The sequence below is a fragment of the Equus asinus genome, chromosome 7, assembly GCF_041296235.1.
Source record: "Equus asinus isolate D_3611 breed Donkey chromosome 7, EquAss-T2T_v2, whole genome shotgun sequence".
Taxonomy (NCBI): Eukaryota; Metazoa; Chordata; class Mammalia; order Perissodactyla; family Equidae; genus Equus; species Equus asinus.
The window spans coordinates 62,550,705-62,576,837 of NC_091796.1; the positions used below are offsets into that span (position 1 = coordinate 62,550,705).

The 26,133-nt window shown below is 43.4% G+C and overlaps 1 protein-coding gene across 1 annotated transcript in view; it reads left to right on the forward strand.

The window, feature by feature from the left end:
* Positions 1–26,133, forward strand: part of L3MBTL4 (L3MBTL histone methyl-lysine binding protein 4) — a 469,197-nt gene that overhangs the window by 37,641 nt on the left and 405,423 nt on the right. The window contains 1 exon segment of the mRNA XM_070514531.1: positions 24,765–24,854. The gene's annotated coding sequence lies outside the window, so the exon portion shown is untranslated.

The window sequence follows — 26,133 nt, forward strand, 5'->3', positions numbered from 1 at the left end:
CCTTTGCTGTGTAAAAACTGTTTATTTAGTGTAGTCCTTCTTGTTGATTTTTGCTTTTGTTGCCTTTGCGTTTGGTGTCGTATTAAAAAAATCAATGCCAAGAGGAATGTCAAGGAGCTTTTCTCCTGTGTTTTCTTCTAGGAGATTTCTGGTTTCAGGTCTTAAATTTAAGTCTCTAATCCATTCTGAGTTGATTTTCGTGTATGGTGTAAGATAAGGGTCCAGTTTTATTCTTTTTCATGTGGATATCCAGTTTTCTCCGTCCCCTTGTTGAAGAGAGTATCCTTCCCCATTGTCTATTGTAGTCATCTTCTTTGAAAATCAGTTACCTGTCTATTTGTGGGTTTATTTCTGGCATCTCTCTTCTGTTCCACATGTCTTCCTGTATGTTTTGTGCCATTTCTATGCTGTTTTGTTTTCTATAGCTTTGTAAAATAGTTTGAAATCAGGAAGTGTGATGCCTCCAGCTTTGTTCTTCCTGCTTGATTGCTTCAGCTGTTCAGAGTCTTTTGTGGTTCCATACAAATTTTACGATTTTTTTTCTATTTCTGTGAAAAATGCCATTGGAATTTTGATAGATTGCATTAAATCTGTAGATCACTTTGGATTGAATCCACATTTTAATTAATTAATTAATTTATTTATTTTTGCTGAGGAAGATTAGTCCTGAGCTAACGTCTGTGCCAATTCCTATTTTTTGTGTGTGGGTTGCTGCCACAGTATGGCTGACGAGTGGTGTAGGTCTGCACGGATGTGAACCCGTGCCGCCAAAGCAGAGAATGCCAAACTTAACCACTGTGCCACGAGGCTGACTCCTAGAATGGACATTTTAACAGTATTAATTCTTCCAATCCATGAACATGGGATATCTTTCCATTTATTTGTACCTTCATCCACTTCTTTCATCAATACATACAGTTTTCAGTGTATAGATTTTTCACCTCCTTGGCTAAATTATTCCTAAGAATTTTTTCTTTTTGCTGCTATTGTAAATGGGATTGTTTTCTTAATGTCTTTTTCTGATAGCTTATTGTTAGTATATAAAAATGCAACTGATTTTTGTGTGTTGATTTTGTATCCTGCAACTTTACTGAATTCATTTATTTGTTTAACAATCTTTTGGTAGAGTTTTAGCAAAGACTCTCTGTGTAAAATCACATCATCTGCAAAGAGTTAATTTTACTTCTTTTCTGATTTGGATGCCTTTTATTTTTTTTCTTGCCTAATTGCTCTGGGTGGTACTTCCAGGACTATGTTGAATAAAATTGGCAAGAGTGGGTACCCTTGTCTTGTTTCTAATCTTAGAGGAACAGCTTTCAGCTTTTCACCACTGAGTATGATGTTAGCTGTAGGTTTGTCATATGTGGCTTTTATTATGTTGAGGTACATTCCTTCTACACTTAATTTATCGAGAGTTTTTATCATGAAAGGATGTTGAAACTGGTCAAATGCTTTATCTGCATCTGTTGAGATGATCATCTGATTTTTATCTTTCATTCTGTTAATGTGCTGTATCACATGGATTGATTTGTGTGTGTTGAAACTTTCCTGCATCGCAGGGATAAACCCCACTTGATCATGGTGTATGATCTTTCTCAAGTGCTCCTGAATTTGTCTTGCTAGGATTTTGTTGAGGATTTTTACATCGGTTCATCAGGAATATTGGCCCTTAATTTCCTTTTCTTGTAGTGTTCTTGTCTGGCTTTGGTATCAGGGTAATACTGGTCTGGTAAAACGAGTTTGAAAGTGTTCCTTCCTCTTCAGTCTTTGGAAGAATTTGAGAAGGATTGGTGTTAATTCTTTAAATGTTTTGTAGAGCTCACCAGTGAAGCCAGCTGTTCCTGGACTTTTCTTTGTTGGATTTTTGATTACCGATCGAGTCTCCTTGCTTGTTATTGGTATGTTCAAATTTTCCATTTCTTCATGATTCAGTCCTGGTAGGTTGTACATTTCTAGCAATTTATTCCATTTGTTCTAGGTTATTGAATTTGTTGACATATAATTGTTCATAGTAGTTTCTTACGACCATTTGTATTTCTGTGGTGTCACTTGTAATGTCTCCTCTTTCATTACTGATTTTATTTATTTGAATCTTCTCTCTTTGTTCTTTGGTTAGTTTAGGTAAAGTTTTGTCAGTTTACCTTTTCCAAAGACCTACTCTTAGTTTTATTGATCTTTTCTATTATCCTTCTATTCTTTGTTTCATTTATTTCTAGTCTGCTCTTTGTTATTTCCTTTTTTATACTAACTTTCAACCTAGTTTTGGTATGTTGTATTTCCATTTTCATTTGTCTCAAGATATTTTTTAATTTCCCTTTTGATTTATTCTTTGACTATTGTTTGTTGAGGAGTGTGTTCAGTCTCCACCTGTCTGTGAATTTTCCATATTTCCTCCTTTACTCATTTCTACTTCATTCCATCGTGGTCCGAAAAGATACTTGATATGATTTCAGTCTTCTTAAGTTTGTTAAGACTTGTTTTGTGGCCCAACATATGATCTCTCCTGGAGAATGATCTGTGAGCCCTTGGGAAGAATGTGTGTTTGGCTGCTGTTGGGTGGAATGTTCTAGATAGGTCTGTTAGGCCCATTTGATCTAAAGAGTAGTTCAGGTCCAGTGTTTCCTTATTGATATTCTGTCTGGATGATCTATCTTTTTTTGAAGGTGGGGTATTGAAGTCCCCTGCTATTATTGTATTGATGTCTATTTCTTCTTTCAGATATGTATATATCAGATGCCTGTATACACACACATATATGTCAGATATGTGTGCATCAGATATGTGTATATATATGTAATAGTGATGATAAAAGTAATATATATAACTATTATTATTTCCTCGTGATGAATTGACCCTTTATCCTTTTGTAGTGACCCTCTTTGTCTCTTATTGCAGTTTTTGACTTAAAGTCTGTTTTGTCTGATGTAAGTATACTCCTCCTGCTCCCCTTTGTTTCCCTCTGCATGGTATGTATGTGTCCATCCTTCACTTTCAGCCCATGTGTCCTTAAAGCTGAAGTGAGTCTCTTGGAGGCAGCATATAGTTGGGTCTTGTTATTTTATCCACTCAGCCACTCAGTGTCTTTTGATTAGAGAATTTAGTCCATTTCTACTTAATTATTAATAGATAAGTACTTACTATTGCCATTTTGTTAATTATTTTCTGGTTGTTTTGTAGATCCTTTGTTCCTTGCTCTCCTGTTGTCTTCCTTTGTGATGTGATGCTTTTCTATAGTTGTATGCTTCCATTCCTTTCTCTTTGTCTTTTGTTACCTACTATAGGGTTTTGCCTTTCTTTGCCTAAGAAAGGCTTACAGAAAATATTACATCATTTCTAATAGTCTGTTTTAAGCTGATAACTTTGTTCACATACAAAAACTCAACACTTTGACTTCCCTCTCTCCCATATTTTATGTTTTTGGTATCACTATTTGCATCTTTTTATATTGTGTATCCATTAAGAAATTATTGTGGATATAGTTATTTTTAATTCTTTTGTCTTTTAATCTTTATACTAGAGATAAGCAATTTACACACCGGCTTTACAATATCAGTGTATTCTGAATTTGACTATATGCTTACCTTACCAGTGAGTTTTACATTTTCATTTTACTACTTAGTGTCCTTTTTTTCCAACTTGAAGAGCTCCTTTTAGTATTCTTTGTAAGGCAGTTCTAGTGGTGAGGAACTCCTTCAGCTTCGTCTGTCTGGAAAGTGCTCTCTTTCTCCTTCAGTTCTGAAGGACGGCTTTGCTGGGTGCAGTATTCCTGGCAGGCAGCTTTCTCCTTTCAGAGCTCCTGACTCATCACCCCCTCTCCTGGCCCACTGGCTGTCCTGAGACACCTGCTCATGGCCTTGTGGGGGGGGGGGATCTCTTGCGTGTGCTGTGCTTTGCCCTTGCTGCTTTCAAGAGTCTCTGTTTGTCTTTGATTTTTGAATTCCATTATATGTGTTTTGGTGCAGTTGTCTTTGGGCTGGACTGACTGGGAACGTGTGAACTTCGTGTGTTGGGTGTCCCTCTCCTTCCTCAGACTGGGGAAGTTTTCAGCCGTTATCTGTCCATGTGAGCTTCCTGCCTCTTTCTCTGATGCTGGAGCCGCTGCCCTTTCTCCTCGTCCCAGCCGGTTTCTCCGTCTCAGCTCTGCGGGTCCCTGGGCGGGTGAGACTGCAGCGCTCCTGGTCGGGGCCCCACAGGCAGGCGAGCCTGGCGCGTGCCCCACCACTCTTCCCCGGGGGGAGCTCCGCTGGTCTGGAGCTCTCTCCTGAGGCCGAGCAGCTGGCCGGGGGTGGGATGCTACGGCAAATTAGACAGTTTTCTTCCCCTTTTGGTGCAGTTAGTCTCAGGTTTTGCTCCCCTGTGTTATTGGAGCTTCCTAGGTGGACTCCTGAGCTCTCCCAGAGCTGTTTTTGTCGGTGGATAGCTGTCTAGTCGTTGTTTGTTGGTGCATGGAGGCTGGGGTCTTCTACTCCACCATCTTGATGACGTCAGAAGTCTCAGCTTGCTTTCTAAAATAGCGTCTTATATCCAGCAGCAAGTAAGAAGGTACCTTTTTTCCACATCTCTCGTCAGAGCTCTTTTTAATTTCTTGTCAGTCAGAAAGCTATAAAAGGATACCTGGTTATTATTTTAATGTGCATTACCCAGAGTCTAGTGAATTTGAACATCTTTTGGTATTTTGGGGGGGACGTAGAAAATAAAAGTTTATGGGACCAACCCCGGTGGCGCAGGACTTAAGTTCGCATGTTTGCCCTTGGCGGCCCAGGGTTTCCAGTTCAGATCCCGGGTGCGGACCTATACACCACTTGACAAGCCATGCTGTGGCAGGTGCCCCACATATAAAGTAGAGGAAGATGGGCATAGCTGTTAGCTCAAGGCCAGTCTTCCTCAGCAAAAAGAGGAGGATTGGTGGCAGATGTTAGCTAATCTTCCTCAAAAAACCCCCAAAACAACAAAAAGAAAATAAGTTTATTAGTTTATGCACAGGAGAGGCACAAGGGAGCTGGTGCAGAAAGGAAAGGGGCAGGTGGTCAGCTCCTTAGGGAGCGGGACTGTGGGGCTTTTGTGAGGCAAAGGCTGAGAGGAGTGCTTCCTCGTGGCAGGTTGAGGTGGGCCTTTCCTTGTGCCTGTGCTGTTGTTCAACAGGTTGCCTCATGTGACGCATGGGTCATTAGCATGCTAGCTCTCTGCCCCCAGGTGTGATTTCTATTATGCTAACGGAGGTAGGGTTACCTTCAGTGCACTCCTGTGTGCTAGGGTGCAAAAGGATGAATTATTGATACATGCAACAGCCTAGATGATTTTTCTTTTCCTTTTTTTTTGGTGAGGAAGATGGGCCCTGAGCTAATAACATCTGTGCCAGTCTTCCTCTATTTTGTATGTGGGATGCCACCACAGCATGGCTTAATGAATGATGTGTAAGTCCACACCCAGGCTCTGAGTCCTCGAACCCTGGGCCACTGAAGCAGAGCTTGGGAACTTAACCACTATGCCACCAGGCCAGTCCCAAATAGATTTTTGTTTTTTGGTTTTTTTGTGTGTTTTTTTTTGAGGAAGATCAGCCCTGAGCTAACATCTGCCGCCAATCCTCCTCTTTTTGCTGAGGAAGACTGGCCCTGAGCTAACATCTGTGCCCATCTCCCTCTACTTATGTGGGATGCAGCCACAGCATGGCTTGGTAAGTGGTGCGTACCTCCCAGCCCAGGATCCGAACCAGCAAACCCTGGGCAGCCGAAATGGAGCATGCAAACTTAACCACTACGCCCCGGGCCAGCCACCTGAACGTCTTTTCATCTATTTCTTGGCTATTTGATTTGCTGTTCTGTGTGTCCGTAACTCTGGATAATGTGTCTAAGCCTCTATATCTTGTTTCATTGATTTTCATAGACTGTCTCTTGGTGTTCAGATGGAAGGATGAGAATTATTCTTATACTGCTTTCTCTCCTCTTTCTTTCAGTATAATTGTTTCTTGTTTCATCAACTTTTGACAGTATCTCTTGGCTCCCCTTTTCCAGATTAGGATATTTGCACCCTTCCTTTTTCTTCCGTCTTCCCCCATTTCTACATTCCACCTTCTGTTAGTTACACTTGAACATTGTGGAAGATGTTAAGAATTATATTTTATTCTCTGGCTGCAGCCTTGTCTACTGTTTTGCCCACTAGAAGACTTAAAAGGTTGAAAGCCAGTAAAATGTGTTTAAAACACAGAATATTAAAGCAGAAGGGCCCACAGATACCATTTAAACAAGGAATTCTCAAACTCTTCCATCAAAGTGTGCCAAACGCTGGCTGAGAAGAAATAGACTTCTTTTCCCAAACACTCAGGTTATTATGTGGATTTTCAGGCAGTGTTTTCTCTATTGTATTCCAGTTTTCTGTTTTAATAAATATAACTTGTAAAAACCAGTTACTCCCTGAATCTGTTGATGCAGTTAGCTTTCTGGGAAGATTTGTAAGGTTGTATTGTGGCGTGAGTGCTCGTATGGGTGTCCCAGCTGAGAAGCACACATCTCACCCTTGGCTCCATTTTATAGGTGAGGGACTGGTGGCACAGAGATGACGTGATTTGCCCAAGTTCTTCTGTGTGAAGACCTCATGTTTTACTGTCCTGTTCTCCCAAGACTTCAATTTGGTAGATGATCTCTAGTCAGGCCCAACCTGTTTCCAGCCTTATTTTCTCTTGAGTATGTTCAGGCCAAAAACCCTGGAGTCATTTTTCTTTCTACGTAATCCAGTCTGTCACCAGATCCCAGCAGCTCTACCTTCAAAATATCGCCAGAATCTGGCCCTTTCTTATGCCCTCTGATGCTACCATCTCTACCCAAGCCATCGCCCTCTTGCCCGGACCTCTGCTGCAGATGCTTAATTGGCCTCCCTGTTTCGACCTTTGCCTTCTCTAGGGTCCATTAAGGTCTTTTCTCTGTTCAGAACCCTTTCATCCCATTTGCATTTCACTAATGATAAAATGAAGGACCTTTGCAGGATCTACAGTGTCTGTCATGATCTGGCTCTTCCCTTCCTCCCTGACCTCATCTACCTTCTCCTCTTGGCTTACTCTGCTTGGCTGCGGTGGCTTCCTTCTTACTCCTTGAGCAGCTTAGTAAGCAACTACCACAGGACGTTTGTGCTTCCCTTTGCAGGGAACGCTCCTCATGCAGATATGTCCATTGTTTGCTCCCTCATTCTTTCACATTTGTGTTCACGTTTTACCTATCAGAGAGATGTCTCTGACCATAGCGCCCATCGTCGCCTGACACAGATATTGCATATTTACTTGTTTACGATCTTCTCCCTGATTAGCATGTGAGCTGCATGAAAACAGGGACCCTTCTGTTCAGTGCTATATCCATAGTGCCCTGAACAGTGCCTGGCACATAGTAAGAGCTTGACTGGTCAGACAGGACTGGTTTTGGTCAGTTATTAAACCTCAGACATTTATTACATGCCATCTGGGCCAAGGCATGAAGCTCTCCTCTTTGTCATGCCTTTGCTTACAATGTTCACATTTTCTCAAATGTTTTTTGCTTTTTTCTACGTGTTCAAATCTTCCCCATTCTTAAGCACAACTCAGATGCAATTTCTTCAATGAAACCTTTGATCCCCAAGTTGCAGTTAACTTGGACTCTGTGCCCCATGTGGTATTTGTGGTGCTATTTATTACCTTCTGTCTTGTATTATAGTTATTTATATAGATGACTTCTCTCTCCTCCTGGATGAAAAGAGCCTTTAGGAAGTCCCTGTGTCCCCTTAGTGCTTATTCTGGTGTTGGGCCTGCCAGACACTTGTGAAATGATCATCGAAATGAATTATATGTGATATGTAAGCCATTACTCATCGTATTGACTCAAATTTAGAGACAGCTTCAAATGCTACTTGGTGTAAGGATGACTGGAGATGTTGGTGATTTCCTAAAGATAATATTAGAAATTAAAGGTCTGGCAGATGGACCATAAGGGATTTGAGTTTGTCTGGCCTTTTGGACAGAGATTTAGGAATAGGAAAGGGTTTTTGTTTTTTTTTAAGCTTTTTTTTTTCATTGCGGTAACATGGGATTATAACATTATATAAATTTCAGGTATACATTGTAACATATTTCTAGTTCTGTGTGGATTACATCATGTTTACCACCCAAAGACTAATTAAAATGCATCCCCACATCTGACAAAGGGTTAATCTCCATAATATATAAAGAACTCACACAACTCAACAACAAAAATCAAACAACCCGATCAAAAAATGGGCAGGGGACATGAACAGACATTTCTCCAAAGAAGATATACGGATGGCCAAGAGGCACATGAAAAGATGCTCGTCATCACTGAGCATCAGGGAAATGCAAATCAAAACTACACTAAGATATCACCTGACACCCATTAGAATGGCAAAAATAACCAAAACAAAAAGTGACAAATGTTGGAGAGGTTGTGGAGAAAAAGGAACCCTCATACACTGCTGGTGGGAATGCAAACTGGTGCAGCCACTATGGAAAACAGTATGGAGATTTCTCAAAAAATTAAAAATAGAAATACTATATGACCCAGCCGTCCCACTACTGGGTATCTATGCAAAGAACCTGAAACCAGGAATTCCAAAAGTCCCATGCACCCCCATGTTCATTGCAGCATTATTTACAATAGCCAAGATGTGTAAGCAACCTAAGTGCCCATCAACTGATGATTGGATAAAGAAGATATGGTATCTATATGCCATGGAATACTACTCAGCCATAAAAAAGGATAAAATCGTCCCATTTACTGCAACATGGATGGATCTTGAGGGCTTTATGTTAAGTGAAATAAGCCAGATAGAGAAAGACAATCTCTGTATGACTCCACTCATATGTGGGAGTTAAACATGTAGACAAAGAGAACAGATTAGTGGTTACCAGGGGAAAGGGGGCAGTGGGGGGTGGGCACAAAGGTGAAGGGGTGCACCTACAACATGACTGACAGACAATAATGTACAACTGAAATTTCACAAGGTTGTAAACTATCATAATCGTAATAAAAAGTAAAAAAAAAATGCATCCCAACACACATGTGCCTCTCCACCCCTTTCGCCTTCCTCCCTCCCCCCTTCCTCTCTGGTAACCACTAATCTAACCTCTGTTGCTGTGTGATTGTTTATTATTGTTTTTATCTTCTAATTATGAGTGAGATCATATGGTATTTGACTTTCTCCCTCTGACCTGTTTCACTTAGCATAATACCCTCAAGGTCCATCCATGCTGTCACAAATGGCTGGATTTCATCATTTCTCATGGCTGAGTAGTATCCACTGTGTATAAATACCACATCTTCTTTATCCATTCGTCCCTTGATGGGCACTTAGGTTGCTTCCAAGTCTTGGCTATTGTGTATAATGCTGCAGTGAACATAGGGGTGCAGGTATCTTTATGCATTTGTGTTTTCATGTACTTTGGATAAATACCCAGCAGTGGGATAGCGGGATCATATGGTAGATCTATTCTTAATTTTCTGAGGAAATGCCACACTATTTTTCATAGTGGTTGCACCAGTTTGCAGTTTGCAGTGTACAAGGGTTCCCTTCTCTCCACATCCTCTCCAACATTTGTTTTTTCCTGTCTTGTTAATTATAGCCATTCTGACAGGTGTGAAGTGATATCTCATTGTAGTTTTGATTTACATTTTGCTAATAGTTAATGATGTTGAACATCTTTTCAGGTGCCTGTTGGTCATCCATGTATTGTCTTTGTAGAAATATCTGTTCACATCTCTTGCCCATTTTTTTAATTGTTTTTTTTTAATTGTTGAAATGTATGTCTTCCTTGTATATTTTGGATATTTACCCCTTATCTGATATATCGTTTGCAAATATCCTCTCCCAGTTGTTAGGTTGTCTTTTCGTTTTGTTGATGGTTTCCTTTGCTGTGCAGAAGCTTTTTAGTTTGATGTAGTCCCATTTATTTATTTTTTTCTGTTGTTTCCCTTGCCCGGTCAGACATGGTAGTTGAAAGAATGCTGCTAACACTGATGTCAGAGTGTACTGCCTCTGTTTTCTTCTGGAATTTTCATGGTTTCAGGTCTTACATTCAAGTTGTTAATCCATTTTGAGTTAATTTTTGTGCATGGTGTAAGATAATGGTCTACTTTCATTCTTTTGCATGTGCCTGTCCAGTTTTCCCAACATCATTTATTGAAGAGACTCTCCTTTCTCCATTGTATGCTCTTGGCTCCACTGTTGAAAATTAGCTATCCATATATATGTGAGTCTGTTTCTGGGCTCTCGATACTGTTCCATTGATCTGTGTGTCTGTTTTTGTGCCAGTACCATGCTGTTTTGGTTACTATGGCTTTGTGATATATTTTGAAATCAGGGAGTCTGATACCTCCAGCTTTGTTCTTTTTTCTCAGGAATCCTTTGGCTATTCAGGGTCTTTTGTTGTTCCACATGAATTTTAGGATTCTTTGTTCTTTTTCTGTGAAAAATGTTGTTGGAACTTTGATAGGGATTGCATTGAATCTATAGATTGCTTTAGGAAGTATGGACATGTTAACTATGTTACTTCTTCCAATCCAAGAGCACAGAATATCTTTCCATTTCTTTGTGTCTTCTTCAATTTCTTTCAACAATGTTTTATAGTTTTTGGTGTACAGATCTTTCACCTCTTTGGTTAAGTTTATTCCTAGGTATTTTATTCTTTTTGTTGCAGTTGTAAATGGGATTGTATTCTTAATTTCTCTTTCTGCTATTTGGTTGTTAGTGTAGAGAAACACAACTGATTTTTGTATGTTGATTTTATATCCCGCAACTTGACTGTAGTCATTTATTATTTCTAATATTTCTTTAGTGGATTCTTTAGGGTTTTCTGTATATAAAATCATGTCATCTGCAAATAGTGACAGTTTCACTTCTTCCTTTCCAATTTGGATCCCTTTTATTTCTTTTTCTTGCCTGATTGCTCTGGCTAGGACTTCCAATAATATGTTAAGTAAGAGTGGTGACAGTGGGCATCCTTGTCTGCTTCCTGTTCTTAGAGAGATAGCTTTCGGTTTTTCTCTATTGAGGATGGTATTAGCTGTGGGTTTGTCATATATGGCCTTTATTATGTTGAAGTATTTTCCTTCTATTCCCATTTTATTTAGAGTTTTTATCATAAATGTATGCTATATCTTGTCAAATGCTTTCTCTGCCTCTATTGAGATGATCATGTGATTTTTATTCTTCATTTTGTCAATGTGGTGTTGATTTTGTTAATGTTGATTGATTTGTGGATGTTGAATCATTCCTGCATCCCTGGAATAAATCACACTTGATCATTGTGTATGATCTTTTTAATGTATTGTTGTATTCAATTTGCTAGTATTTTGTTGAGGATTTCTACATCGATATTCTTTGATGATACTGGGCTGTAATTTTCCTTTTTTGTGTTGTCCCTGTCTGGTTATGGTATCAGGATAATGTTGGCTTCATAGAATGAGTTAGGAAGCCTCCCCTCCTCTTCAATTTTTGGAAGAATTTGAGAAGGATAGGTATTAAGTGTTCTTTGAATGCTTGGTAGAATTCACCACGGAAGCTGTCTGGTTCTGGACTTTTCTTTTTTGAGAGGTTTTTGATTGCTGTTTCAATCTCTTTACTGGTCATTGGTCTATTCAAATTCTCTACTTCTTCTTGATCCAGTTTTGGAAGGTTAGATGATTCTAAGAATTTGTCCATTTCTTCTAGATTATCCAGTTTGTTGGCATATAGTATTCTTTTCATAGTATTCTTTTATAATCTTTTTTATTTCTGAGGTGTCTGTTGTAATTTCTCCTCTTTCATTTCTGATTCTATGTTTTTGAGCCTTCTCTCTTATTTACTTGTGAGTCTAGCTAAAGGTTTGTCGACTTTTTTTATCTTTTCAAAGAACCAGCTCTTGGTTTCATTGATTTTTTTCCTACCTTTTTAAAGTTTCTATTTCATTTATTTCTGCTCTGATTTTTATTGTTTCCTTCCTTTTGTTGATTTTGGGGTTTGTTTTTTGTTCTTTTTCCAGTACCTTTAGGTGCACTGTTAGATTGTTCATTTGGGATTTTTCTTGTTTGTTGAGGCAGGCTTGAATTGCTGTACACGTCCCTCTTAGAACTGCTTTTGCTGTATCCCATAGATTTTGCCATGTCATCTTTTCATTTTCATTTGTCTCCAGGTATTTTTTGATTTCTCCTTTGATTTGTGGATTGACCCAATCATTGTTCAGTAGCATTTTGTTTAAACTCCACATTATTGTGGCTTTTCTGATTTTCATCACATAGTTGATTTCTAGTTTCATACCCATGTGGTCAGAAAAGATGCTTTGTATTATTTTGATCTTCTTAAATTTATTGAGACTTGTTTTGTGGCCTAATATGTGATCTATTTTGGAGAATGTTCCATGTGCATTTGAAAAGAGTGTGTATTCTGTGGTTTTTGGATGGAATGTTCTCTCTCTATATCTACTGCATCCATTTGGTCTAATGGGTCATTTAATACCAATGTTTCCTTATTGATCTTCTGTTTGGATGATCTATCCATTGTTGTAAGTGGAGTGTTAAAGTCCCCTAGTATTATTGTGTTATTGTCCATTTCTCTTTTTACTTCTGTAAATAATTGTTTTATATATATAGGTGCTCCTATGTTGAGTGCATAGATATTTACAAGTGTAATATTCTCTTGTTGGATTGTTCTGTTTATCATTATGTAGTCCTCTTCTTTGTCTCTTGTTACAGTTTTTGTTTTAAAGTCTATTTTGTCAATAGATATATTGCTACCCCCATTTTCTTTTCTTTGCCATTTGCATGGAGTATCTTTTTCCATCCCTTCACTTTCAGTCTGTGAGTGTCTTTGGGTCTGAAGTGTGTCTTTTGTATGCAGCATATATATGGGTCTTGTTTTTTTTATCCAATCGGCCACCCTATGCCTTTGATTGGAGCATTTTGTCCATTTACATTTAAAGTAGCTATTGATAAGTATGTACTTATTGCCATTTTCTTAATTTCTTTATGGGTGTTTTCGTAGTTCTTTTCGGTTCCTTCTTCTTCTCTTGCTCTCTTCCCTTGTGGTTTGATAGCTTTCTTTAGTACTATATTTGATTTGTTTTCTTTTACTTATTTGTTTACTTATTATAGGTTTCTGGTTTGTGATTACCATGAGGTTCCTATGTAATGTTCTACGTATAGAGCAATCTATATTGAGTTGATAGTCTCTTTAGCTTGACCTCATTCTAAAAGCTCTACTCTTTTACTCCCCTCCTCCCACGTTATGTTTTTCAAATCATATCTAATCTCTTATTTTGTGTGTGTCTATCCATTACTCTCTTATCATTGAAATAGTTAATTTTAGTACTCTCGTCTTTTACCCTTCATATTATCTTCATAGCTGGTTCATCTACCACCTTTACTGTATTTTTGCCTTTACTGGTGATTTTATTGCTTTTTTTAAAAAAAAATAATTTTCCTATTCCTATTTCTGGTGTTCTTTTTCCCAGTTAAATAAGTCCTTTCTGCATTTCTTGTAGAACTGGTTTCTTGGTGATAAACTCCTTTAATTTTTGCTTGTCTGGGAAGCTCTTTATCTCTCGGTCCATTTTGAATGACAGCTTTGCTGGATAGAGTATTCTTGGCTGTAGGTTTTTTCCTTTCTGCACTTTAAATAAGTCCTGCCACTCTCTTCTAGCCTGTAGGGTTTTGGTTGAGAAGTCTGCTGACAGCCTTATGAGCTTTCCTTTGTTATGTCACTTGTTCCCTTTCTCTTGTCACTTTTAGGATTCTCTCTTTATCTTTAATTTTGGACATTTCAATTATAATGTGTCTTGGTGTGGGCCTCTTTGGGTTTATCTTGTGTGGTGATCTCTGTGCTTCCTCTACTTGGATGTCTGTTTCTTTCCTTAGATTAGGAAAGTTTCCCACTATTATTTCTTCAAATGGATTCTCTGCCCCTTTGTCTTCCTCTTCTTCTGGGACACCTATAGTATGAATGTTAGTGCACTTGATGTTGTCCCAGAGTTCCCTTAGACTGTCCTCATTCTTTTTTTTTTTTAATTAATTAATTTTTTTTAAGGTTTTTTTTTTTTTTTTTTTCCGTTTTTCTCCCCAAAGCCCCCCGGTACATAGCTGTATATTCTTCGTTGTGGGTCCTTCCAGTTGTGGCATGTGGGACGCCGCCTCAGCGTGGTCCGACGAGCAGTGCCATGTCCACGCCTAGGAGTCGAACCAACGAAACACTGGGCCGCCTGCAGCGGAGCGTGCGAACTTAACCACTCGGCCATGGGGCCAGCGCCTGTCCTCATTCTTTTTAATTCTTTTTTCTTTGATCTGTTCAGCTTGGGTGATTTCCTCTAGTCTTTTGTCTAGCTCACTGATCCATTCTTCTGTATCATCTACTCTGCTATTGAGTCCCTCCAGTGAATTTTTCATTTCCAGTATTGTATTCTTTATTTCTGATTGGTTCTTTTTTATATTTTCCAATTCTTTGTTGACATTCGCACTGTGTTTTTCCAGTCTTTTCCCAATATCAGTGAGCATCCTTATGAGTTTTCTTTGAATTTCTTGTTGGGTAGACTGCTTATTTCTGTTTCATTTAGTTCTTTTTCTGGGTTTTTTTTTTCCTGTTCCCTTGCTTGGAATGTATCCCTTTGCCTCCTCATTATGCCTCTTTCTCTGCGCTTATACCTGTGTATTAGGTGAGTCAGCTATGTCTCTTGATCTTGGAGAAGTGACCTTATGTAAGAGATGCCTTTTGTGGCCCAGCAGTGTGCTTCCCTCTCATCACCAGTCCCAGTGATCCAAGAGTGACCGCTGCTTGGGCTACCTGTGTCCTTCTGGTGTGGCAGGGTTGCTGTAACTGCAGCTACCCAGGGAGTCCAGTCTTTGCTCTTTGTAAATCAGGTTTGGGGAGCCCCAGCAGTCTTGGCTACAAGGTCTAATAGCACAGTCCTGTTGCAGTTTTCCTGATAACTGAGTCGGTACCCTGTGTTGCTGGTTGCTAGGCTCAGAGATTTATGGTTGCTGTAGGCCCCAGGCCTGCAAGGCTGTTGTTAGCCTCTCTCAGGATTGCAGCTGAGTGGGGCTGGCCTGAGGCACAGGAGCACCCAATTGTTTCAGGCTTTGGAAGGTGGGGCCGACCCCCTTTGTGGCTGTTTGTGAAGCACAAGTCTTCTGCCACTGATAAGCCCCAACTCCCACAGGTTCACACACACTGTCAACACAGTCCTGGCCCCTGCACACGTCCTGACCCCCTGGAGTGGACCCAGTTGCCCCACTGCAGAGGCCCCCACACTCTCCATCATCACTGCCCACAATTCATCTGCTCCTCACACAAGCCTTACCTCAGAGAGGTGGACATGCTCACCTGCCTCTAGAGAACCAAGGCATCCAGTCTATGCAGGCCCACAAGTTACCTGAGGGTTTGATGTTGGGAGTGGCCACTCGCTAGGGCTGGCTGTCTGCCCTGGCTGAACTGGATTAAATTTGCTCTCTAGTGGTGGGGCAGACCCCTGGGCTATCAGGCCAGGGGAAGAACTCCAATGGCACCTGCCAACATCTGTGCCAGCATGCCTGTACTAGGTTACAATAATGGGTACCACCAATGTCTCCGTCTCTGGAGAGGTCTCACCTCCCACCGAGATGTACCCAGATCCTATCAGGTGAGTCTCTTTTCACCAAAGGACTGTGTAGCTTTCTTTCTGGTGATTTTAGGTTGCCCACTGAGACAAGTGAATTTGTGCATTTGCCTTTTAAGAACTGGCTTTATTCTCCTTATGTCAATAGCTTTCCTGGGGGTGTCCCCATTGCAGTTAATAGCCAGCGAAGCCAGACAGTAGCATACTCATCTCAGTTGTGCTGAGTCTGAAGGATGCTTATAGCGGTAACACACCCCTGCTAAGGTCCCCACTTCTCCTGGGAAGGCTGCGTACCTTAGGGTGGCTCCTGCCCAGCCAGCAATGAAGTTCTGAGGCTCACAAAGGTGGCTTTTCTCTCTCCAGAAGGAATTTCTGCCTCTTGTGCCTCAGTCAGGACTGTCCCTTGTTGTAGGGGTTCTTCTTATCCAGTTTTCAGTTCTCTCTCCAGGGTAATTTTTCCAAGAATAGTTGTATCCTGGTTGTGTTTGTCAAGGAGGTGAGTTCAGAGTCCACCTACACCGCCACCTTGACAAGATATCCTCAGGGTTTTCTGAAAGTAACGTTGGATGATCATTTTTGCCTTCAAAAGAATAAAGAATTAATTTATATAATAACCAATAGTCAAGCCTTAACATGTGGTAGAACTTTGAAGTAACAATTTTAAAGCTCTGAAATATTTTCTTGGAGACCTTGAGGAGTGGTTAAACCACTTGTGCTTTGAACACAGGTGTTAGGTTTAAAGGGATGAGCTCTGGAATCTTGTTGAACATGGTGATTCTGCACGGTGACCTAGCATCTCTCTTCTCTGTGTTCTGGTGCCTGCTGGGAATCTTCACCTCTTCAGCTCTTGATCATTCTCTGCCTCCATGGAAATACAGAGATCTTTTGCTTGAAGTTATCAACCTCCCTCCTGTCTGCATCCATATCTCTGTGTGTCTACAGCTCTTCTTACCTCTTTCTCTATCCTGCCTCAAGAGGAAGACCTGTCCTGCCTTCTTCCCAAGGCTGAAGCTCTGTCAGTTCTTAACCCCTCATGCTCCCTGTCTTCAGATATGGCTCCCCAGTCCTTCCCGTCCTTCAGGCATTGAATCCCTTTTCCTCTGTCCACACGTACCTCTCCGCAGACTGCACCGACTGTTTGAGTGTCCTCACAGCACGGTGGCTGGATTCCCCCAGAGTGGGCACTCGAAGAGAGGGAGCAAGCCAGGTGGAAGTTCTCCAGGCTTGGAAGGCACACAGCATCACGTCGGCCACATTCTCTTTGATAGATGTGAGTCACTGGCCTACCTTCTAGGGGTGTGGAATTCGCTTCCACGTCTTGTGGTGAGTAGTTGTGAAAACACCTTCAGGCATGTTTCAAAATCGCCACAGCATTGTTTGGGATGGTGTCCCAAATTCGGTGCATGAAGAAAGAGTTCTGTAACTTTACTGATTTTTCAATAGGTAATACAGGCACATGGGACACCATTCAAAGGGGAAGTAAGTCTCCCTTCCCCCATGCTCTGGCTACTCACTTGCGCTCCCTGAAGACAGCTATTATAACCACTGTGTATGTTTTGTTTCAGAGAGATTCCAGTACTGTGTGAATACAGGAATATGTGCACGTATGTATACATAAACACGTATATACGTGTTTGTGTGTGTATGTGTATACAATCACCTGAAGTATGGTTACATATTCAGGAGGAGAAAGCGTGATGAGGAGATCACAGGGAAAGCGTAAACAGGCCCTGCACAGGAGGGCAGCAGCGCTTCCTCCCTCCGATCGGTGAAGACGCCTGCTCTCTGAGGAGGATGGCAGTTCCCACATGTGGCTGATCATGAAGATGACAAGGGGAGCTGTTTTGAAAAAGCCTGTTCTGTGGCCTCTGCCCTTAGGCTGTGAGCTGGCTGGGTTGGAGTAGGGTCTGGGGGTTTTTATTTTAAATATTTTCGAAGGATAAAATGGACACTCTATGGAAGCACTTGGGTAATACCTTGCAAAATTATACCTGATCCTAATAATATATATATTACATATAATAATAATATACCTGATAAGCTTCTTATCCCACAGTTATAGCAGCCAGTGTATGAAGTGCTATGTGTACAGATGGCACAAGATACTTATCAAAGTGAAAACCTTCGAGCCTTCCCAGCGAGGAGAGTGTTAGTGATCTGGAGAATGGAGAGGACGGGGACAGGAGGGGAGATCTCACCATGTGAACCTGCTTATAGTGTTTTTTTTTTAAAGCTTGGCACCTGAGCTAACATCTGTTGCCAATCTTCTTCTCTCTCTCTTTTTTTTTCCTGCTTCTTCTCCCCAAAGCCCCCCAGTACATTGTTGTATATTCTAGTTGTGGGTCCTTCTAGTTGTGGCATGTGGGATGCTGCCTCAGCATGGCCTGATGAGAGGTGCTAGGTCCCTGCCCAGGATCCAAACCAGTGAAACCCTGGGCTGCTGAAGCAGAGCATGGGAAATTAACCACTTGGTCACAGGCTGGCCCCTATATGGTTTTGATCTTTGAACTAGATGAATATGTCACTTATTCAGTGAATGAATACATAGCTAAATGAATGAACAAAACGAAATGCAGTGCAGTGCTCCTGGTCGTTGCCAGGTTTTTGACCCTTGGGACAGGAAGGCTGTGGAGGTGGTAGAAATCCATCGCCTCTCTCTTCCCTTCCCCAGTTCTTGTTGCCCTCGAGAGCTTTATTTGCCTTTTGTTGTAGAACTTCTTTCTGGAATTTGTGAGATAACTGGTCAGCATTTCTAGTTTCTTTGTGTAGGTGACAGTTTGTATCACTTTGTATTTTCACAACCATTCCAGTGGGAAGGCAGGAGGAGGCAAAGCCTGTCTGCCTGCCTGCCTTCATTCATTCAGTTATTTGTTCATCGAACTTGTTGAACTATTAGCAAAGGCCAGACACTGTCCTAAGTGCTGGGGGTTATGCTGGTGAAAAGCCAGCCTGAGAGGCCTGACTGTGAAGTTTACAACTAGATGGGCCAGCTGACAATCAAGATGCAAAAGAAGTAAACGTTTAGTGATGGACTGCTTTGGATGGTTGTTATGGTCGACAGGGAGGGCCGCCCCTGCCCAGGAGGTGATATCTGAAATGAGGGCTGTGTGGTGAGAAGCAGGAAGCTAGGTGAATCCGGGCAAAGTGTTCCAGGCAGAGGGCACAGCGAGCGTGGAGATGCTGAGGAGCCCGTCGCTTAGCGCTTCCTGGGGACAGCAGATCCATTGTGGCCAGAGTGAGGTGGGCAAGGGGGAACAAGATGGGAGAAGATGAGGTCAGAGAGTTGGAGAGGGCAGACAGTGCAGGGGCTGGTAGGGCACAGCAACAAACTGGGGTTCATGTAAGAGCACTGGGAAGCCGCCGTGTCCTGAGCAGGGGAGTGACGTGTTCTTAGCCAAGGCCTCTTAGACAGACGTCTGGGAACACCTCCAATTCAACATGTCTACAACTAAACTCGTTCCTCGTCCCCTGAGGTGCACCTCCGCCTGTTGCTTGGTGAAAGACACTGTCCATGTTGCCCAAGGTGGAAATTTGACATCGCAGACCCTTTGTTATTGCCCATGTTCTGTTCTGTCGCCAGGTCCTACTTGAATCTGCGTGTTCTGTTTGCGTTCTTCTCTGTTTCTCCATCTTCGCTGTTGTGGTTAAGCCGTCATCGTCTCATTCATTGAACCAGTGTTTGCTGACTGCCCTCTATGGGCCAGGCGTTATTCCAGATGCTGGAGACGCAATAATACAGAGCCCTCTTGGAGCTTATAGTCTGTGAAGAGAGACAGGTAAACAAAAGAAAAGTGATGAAATGTGCTAAGTGCCGTGCTACGGAAAGTGCTGTCTGTGGAAGCCTGTGGCAAGTGCCCGTCACTTGGGAGGCACCCTAGGAAAGGACATTTCAGCTGAGACCTGAAGGGCAAACAGGAGGTGGGAAGGACACTCCGGGCAGGAGGTGAGAAGAGAGCTAGGTAAGTTTGCAGCATGGTCTGGCGACGGTTCGAGGTTGGCACGCTGGGTAGGGAGTTAGGTCAGGAAGCACCTTATGAGCCACGTGAGTCTGGACTTTTCTTTAGGACAATGGGAACCACTGAAGGGTGATAAGCAGGGCAGAGATGAGGTCCTAAGGGCATTTCCTGGCCATAGGTGGACAGTGGATTTAGAGGGCAGGAAGATTAGAGTTACAACCATGATTGGGGCTGATGCAGTAATCTAGGCGGCTGCCTGTAAAAAGCACCAGTGAGGGGCTGGCCCAGTGGCAAAACGGTTAAGTTCACACACTCCACGTCGATGGTCCGGGGTTCGCCAGTTCGGATCCCGAGCACGGACTTATCCACGGCTCATCAGGCCATGCTGTGGCAGGCGTCCCACATGTAAAGTAGAGGAAGATGGGCATGGATTTTAGCTCAGGGTCAATCTTCTTTAAAAAAAAAAAAAGGCACCAGTGAGTCCAGTATTTGAATTTCCTGTATGGATGTCTAAATTAATTCATCAGATCAAATTTGAGTTACGATACGGTAGCAGCCCAGATTTCCCAAATACACTAAAGCAGAATCTTTTTGGAAACTAACTTTTTTTACTATTGGGAATGTCTTTAGAATATGAAAGCTTTATTGAATTGGGTCTGAAATGAATTTCATTTAAATACTGAATTAATTGAAAGCCTTGCTTCTGAATATTTTTCCATAGATTTCATGCTGTTTATGAAGAAATTTCATTTTGCTTTGTGTTTTAGTATTGGCAATAAATATTGATAACAGAAGAGGCAGTGCTGAGGGCACTGACAGTGGGAGGTGTGGGTGATGGCCTAGGTGGGAAACTGTCTGCTTTCTTATATGAAGGGCGTGGCGTGGTAGAGACAGGAGACCCGTGGATTAATGGTGCTTCCCTTGGGTCCAGGATGGGCTGTGGAAGGGGAGGGGGTACCACTTAGAGCTGAGGATGGCACTCAACCTGCAGTTTACCTCCTTGGTTGTTTGAATTTAATGAGTTCTTTGGAATTTTAGACATAATCATGGAAGAGCTGATTGGTCTCTTCATTTATACAGCTTAGGCGTTCGTCTGTCCCACACATGTCCCTTGACATTGTGTGTTACTGCCCTACAAAAAATGTGGATTTTGCAAATGAGGTAAGCGTCAACTCTCCTGGTATCTGAAGGAGAGATATGATGAGGGATTTATTTTGTAGTTCTCTTTATAAAAATTTTTAATGAACACCTGTGTGCCAGGGGTTGTTTAAGCCATTTAATCCTTGTGACAGCTCAGCCCATGACCTATGCGGCAGGTCCTGTTACTGTTAGCATGGCACACCCAGGGGAGCTCGGCTTGGGGGTGCGTGGCTTGTCTGGCTGGATCTGGCCCAGAGGCTGTCGTGGCAGGGCGGCCGTCGGGCACACTGAGGCAGGAGGCTGAGCGGAGGGCCGCGCAGCTGATTGCTGCCGTGTTCCTGGGGAAATGTGGGATCCAGGGTAGGGCTTTTATTCTGCTCTCACTCTTTACGAGACCACCGGTGCGCACGGAAAACGAAAGAGTAGAGCAATTTTTTAAAAATCCTCTTTCTAATCACATCGCTTTGCGTCTGCTATGAATTTTGAAGACCTTCCTTAACGAAAACAATAGTTTCGCTTTGTCTCCTAGAAGAAACCAGTTTTAATCTTGATTACTTCGAAGTTTATTTTTTGAAAAACATTTTAGTCTTTAGAAGTGGTAGCGTGGGGTATATTTCTTCTTGTAAGTTCTGGGCACGTGTGGGCAGCCGGGAAGCAGTCCCTAACCCACGGCCTGCGCCGGAATGGCTCACTTTCTCCGGGCCTATCCCGGGACTCGCTTGAAGACACTGCGCACAGCGCCCCCTGCCTCATCGAGAGCTGGCCCTCCTCACACCGGGCTGGCTTTCTCGTGTATGGCAGGGATCGCCATAATTTGGGGCAGAGGACCTTTTTTGTTTTGTCAAATCTCCAAGATCTTGTTTGCGTGTAGCGATGTGCAGAGCAGGTGGGAAGGGGCTGGTGCAGAGCTGTGCTGGCTGCGACCCTGCAGCGTGAACGGGCGGGAGCCCCAGCCGGCCGCTGAGCGGAGCGCCTGCCTCCCTCCTTGGACCTGGAGGAGGGCATGCAGGAGCTGGGTCAAGCCGGAGCATTTGGCTGCCCTTTGGGAAGGTTTGACGAAGGACTGCTCTGCTCGCGTTGTTTCTTGCTGTGCAGGAGGCAAGCTCTGCAATTCCTAGCGTGGATGAAGTGCAGAGACGAGAATATGGGAACTGGATAGCTTCTCAGAATCTGCAGTCACATCTACACGTGCAGCCTCATTATTTTTCTTGGAGATTTTTTTTTTTGAGGAAGATTGGCCCTGAGCTGACGTCTGTTGCCAATCCTCGTCCCTTCCCTTGTTTTTCTCCCTAAGCCCCAGTACGTAGTTGTATATCCTAGTTGTAGGTCATTCTAGTTCTCCTATGGGGGACACCGCCTCAGCATGGCCTGATGAGCGGTGCATAGGTGGGCGCCCAGGGGAACAGGGGGCCAAAGCCAATGGCTGCAAAGTTAACAACTCAGCCACAGGCGGGCCCCTTGGAGACTTTTCTCTCCCAGAATATTGTGGGTGGAGGGCCCCATGTTAAAATATTAGCATAAAATGTAATCAAATGTATATGATTTTTCCGTCATTCTCAATTTTAGATGATTTCCTAAAAGGAAAACTAGTGCATATCTAAATGTGTTTTGCAGTATTAAAGCACTTAACGAGCGTTCATTGTCATCTTATGTAAGGGGGATAATGCATTTAGAACTTTCTTCTCATTATCTGCAAAATGTAATTATAGTGGGTTAAATTAAATTCTTGGGGGAAAAGGTGTTTTAAGTGAAAGAATTGAAGTCAGTTTTGTTCCTTTTTTTTTTTTAAGAAAAATGATCACAAACAAAAGATTGAAGCAACTTATCTATTTCCAGAAAGTATATATCCGTCCATTGGATTAGAACTAGGGCGATCATATAATTTAATACACAAGCAGAGCACTGGAAGGTGAAAGGGGAGCTGACTGGAGGAGAAATAGTGGGTCAGCAGGTATAAACTGGACTATCCTGTGCAAACCAGGGGCTTTGATCACCCTTAATATGAGAATGCTTTCTAAAGAATGAATATTGAAGGAAAATAAGGGGCTTGCCGGATGGTGCAGTGGTTGGGTTCACATGTTCTGCTTCTCGGTGGCCCGGGGTTCGAGGGTTTGGATCCCGGGTGCGGACATGGCACCACATGGCATGCCATGCTGTGGTAGGCGTCCCACATGTAGGGTAGAGGAAGATGGGCATGGATGTTAGCTCAGGGCCAGTCTTCCTCAGCAAAAAGAGGATTGGCAGTGGTTAGCTCTTCCTCCAAAAAAAAAAAAGGAAAACAAAATAGAGAATTGCAAGTATTTACTTAATATTGAAGAGGATTATTGTTGGTTCTGGGATTTGATTTTACCCTACTTACAGACTAATAAGTCAGCCTGTTACTGTTTTGCGGATGCGGACAGAAGACATGAGACTCCTGGCTCAGAGTCAAAGGACTTTATCATTTTGACCCAGCAAACCGCATGCGCATCAGCATGTTTATGTTGGTTTCCTTTGCTCCTCAAGCCCCGCAGGGGCAACGTGGTTCGGCCCAGATGGAGGCTGTGTACAGAGTGTGTTTACATTGCCGCTGAATCACACACTGAGGGGCAGCCACCGTGTTTACAGCAAGCAGTAAGTAAACCTAGTCTTTGCTGGAGGTTGGCAGGGGAAGGAGGTGGAGAAAGGGGCAGAGAGGTTAACTCATCTGTCGGGGTTACCAGCTGCATAAACAACCCTAAGAACTGGCCTGAGTGCAAGGGCAGTCAGGGCCTTGTGGTCTTTGCACAGGTGGTAAGATGTGCAGGAGTGCAAAAAGGCCCCGGAGAACTGTCTCCCCCAACAGTTCTGTTATAAAATGTATTGTCTTGCGGTTTTAGGCTTCTGTTTATTGCATCAAAGTAGAAGTGAAGAAACACTACTGAGGAGAGGCTCATGGAATTCAGAAGGGCTTCTTCTTTTTTCTTTTTTTTTGCTGAGGAAGCTTGGCCCTGAGCTGAGATGTGTGCCAATCCTCCTCTATTCTGGATGTGGGATGCCTCCACAACAGGGGCACTGATGCATGGTGTAGGTCCTCGCCCAGGAGCTGAACCTGTGAACCCTGGGCTGGCAAACCGGAGTGCACCACACTTAACCACTAGGCCGCCGGGGCTGGCCCAGAAGGGTTTCTTTATGGACATATTGATAAGTTTCAGGGAAACGGAGGCAGGCATTTTTAAAAGAGATTTCCTTATAGTATTCTAAAAACAAACATAAGATTTAGAGATGAACTTGTGAGGCTTTCTCTTTCAGGGTAGGTTGGCATCTATTTTCTTAACATCAGTTAAGTGATGTATTCATTGTAGCTAAATTACGAAAGTGACCTAAGTACCCTAACTGTTACTAAGCACAGTCTATCAGCCCAGTGACTCGTGGGCTGGCCCAGTCTGGCCCTCGCTGTCACTCAGCACAGTCTATCAGAGCAGTGACTCGGGGACTGGCCCAGTCTGGCCCTCGCTGTCACTCAGCACAGGCTATCAGTGCAGTGACTCGGGGACTGGCCCAGTCTGGCCCTCGCTGTCACTCAGCACGGTGTATCAGTGCAGTGACTCGGGGACTGGCCCAGTCTGGCCCTTGCTGTCACTCAGCACACTCTATCAGTGCAGCGACTCAGGGACTGGGCCGGTCTGGCCCTCTCTGTCACTCAGCACAGTCTATCAGTGTAGTGGCTTCTGGAGGTGCCAGTCCCGCCCTCGCTGTCACTCAGCACAGTGTATCAGTGCAGTGACTCGGGGACTGGCCCAGTCTGGCCCTCGCTGTCACTCAGCACAGGCTATCAGTGCAGTGACTCAGGGACTGGGCCAGTCTGGCCCTCACTGTCGCTCAGCACAGTGTGTCAGTGCAGTGATCGTGGACTCGACCAGTTTGGGAAGAGAGAATCTGTTGCAGTAGGGGTTTTTGTGCAATTTCAGAGGATTACTTGCCAGGCAGGGTTCCTCTCCTTAGCATTGCGGAGTGTTGTAGGCATGCATTTTCTGGATGGGCCCCTCTGCCAACTGGCGGCCCCGTGCCCTGCAGTCTGAGCCCCCTCACATCTTCTTGTGGTTCTCTCCTCACAGTCTGACTCACAAGGCAGCCAGCGTGCTTCTCTTCCTTGCTCATCAAGATGTACCTCCACGTACATTTCCAGATCCTGGTCGGATCTTCTGGTAAGTGCTGGGATAGTCTATGCTGTAGTTCGACGGCTGACCGGATGGTGGGAGCCAGGGGGTGGCACTCTATGGCTTAGTGGCCACATCCACCTCACTGCCTGTGTTTGTCCCTCTTTTTGTTGGAACACCCCCTGCCCATTTGTTTATGTGTTGTCTCAGGCTCCTTTCACACTACCACAGCAGAGTTAAGTAGCTGCAACCAAGACTGTAAGGCCCTCAGAGGCTGAATATTTCCCGTCCGGCCTCTTAACGACACAGTTTGCCAACACCTGGTCCAAATTAATAAATCTACTAGAGGCTGCAGTCCTTCATGTGTCTGGGTCTTGCTCTTGTGTGCCCCCCACAATGCTGTGTGTATAGAAAGTGCTTTATTTATATTGGATAAATAAAGAATGATAAACATCTTTGTGCTGATGAGATGTTAAGCAAAGAGGCAGGGTCCACAGTCACATATCTTAAGGGTGCATTTTGTTGGGGCAGTGCTAGGCCTGTGGGGGAGGTTTCATCAGAGAAACCATCATCTACCTCCCTTTCTCGCTCCCCCGTCTCTTCTTTCCAGTACCACAGCCCCTTTGCGTCATTTGGAAATTTAACTTACGTGACTTCATCTCGTTTGGGCAATAGTGGGTGTGATTCTGCCCTTAGGGAGCCTGAGGTGGGAGACAGAAATCTCTGCTCTCCACGTGCTTCTCTTGGGCCTCCCAGCCTCCCACACCGTGCCGAACGCCTCGTGTGGTTTTCCTGCAGCAGCCCCTAAACACAGGCCCACTGTTTCATCTGGCCTTCAACCAAAGAAGCAGCGGTGTCCCCCTTTGCTGGAAGAAAGACTGGATTTGTTGGCTCATTTGGAGGCAGCTTCTCATTGCCCAAGTCTCCTTTTGACTGTATCCAGGTTTCCTCTGCGTGAGGACGTTGACCCTAACTTTCCTGTAGCGTGTGAACCCACTGAGTTGATGACTCACGAAGCTGGCGTTTGTTCACGTGTGCTCTCCACCAGGCACCGTCCTGGGCACTACAGTTGGCTGCAGAGTAAGAAAGTGGGACGGCATAAAGACCTGACCTTAGTGCTTTCCTTCTCCCTGCGTCCAGTCGTGAGCCAGGCCCTTTCTTTCTCTGGAACGGGCGTGGCTACTTTCTCTCCTCTCCAGCCTCACCTCTTGTCACTGTACACCTGGGGTCTGGTGGCAAATCCAGCCGGGCTCTGGGAGACTCTGACTCTCGGTCTCGCCCTGTGAGTATCACCCCAAGTCTATCCTGTATTCCCATTTCCAGCCTA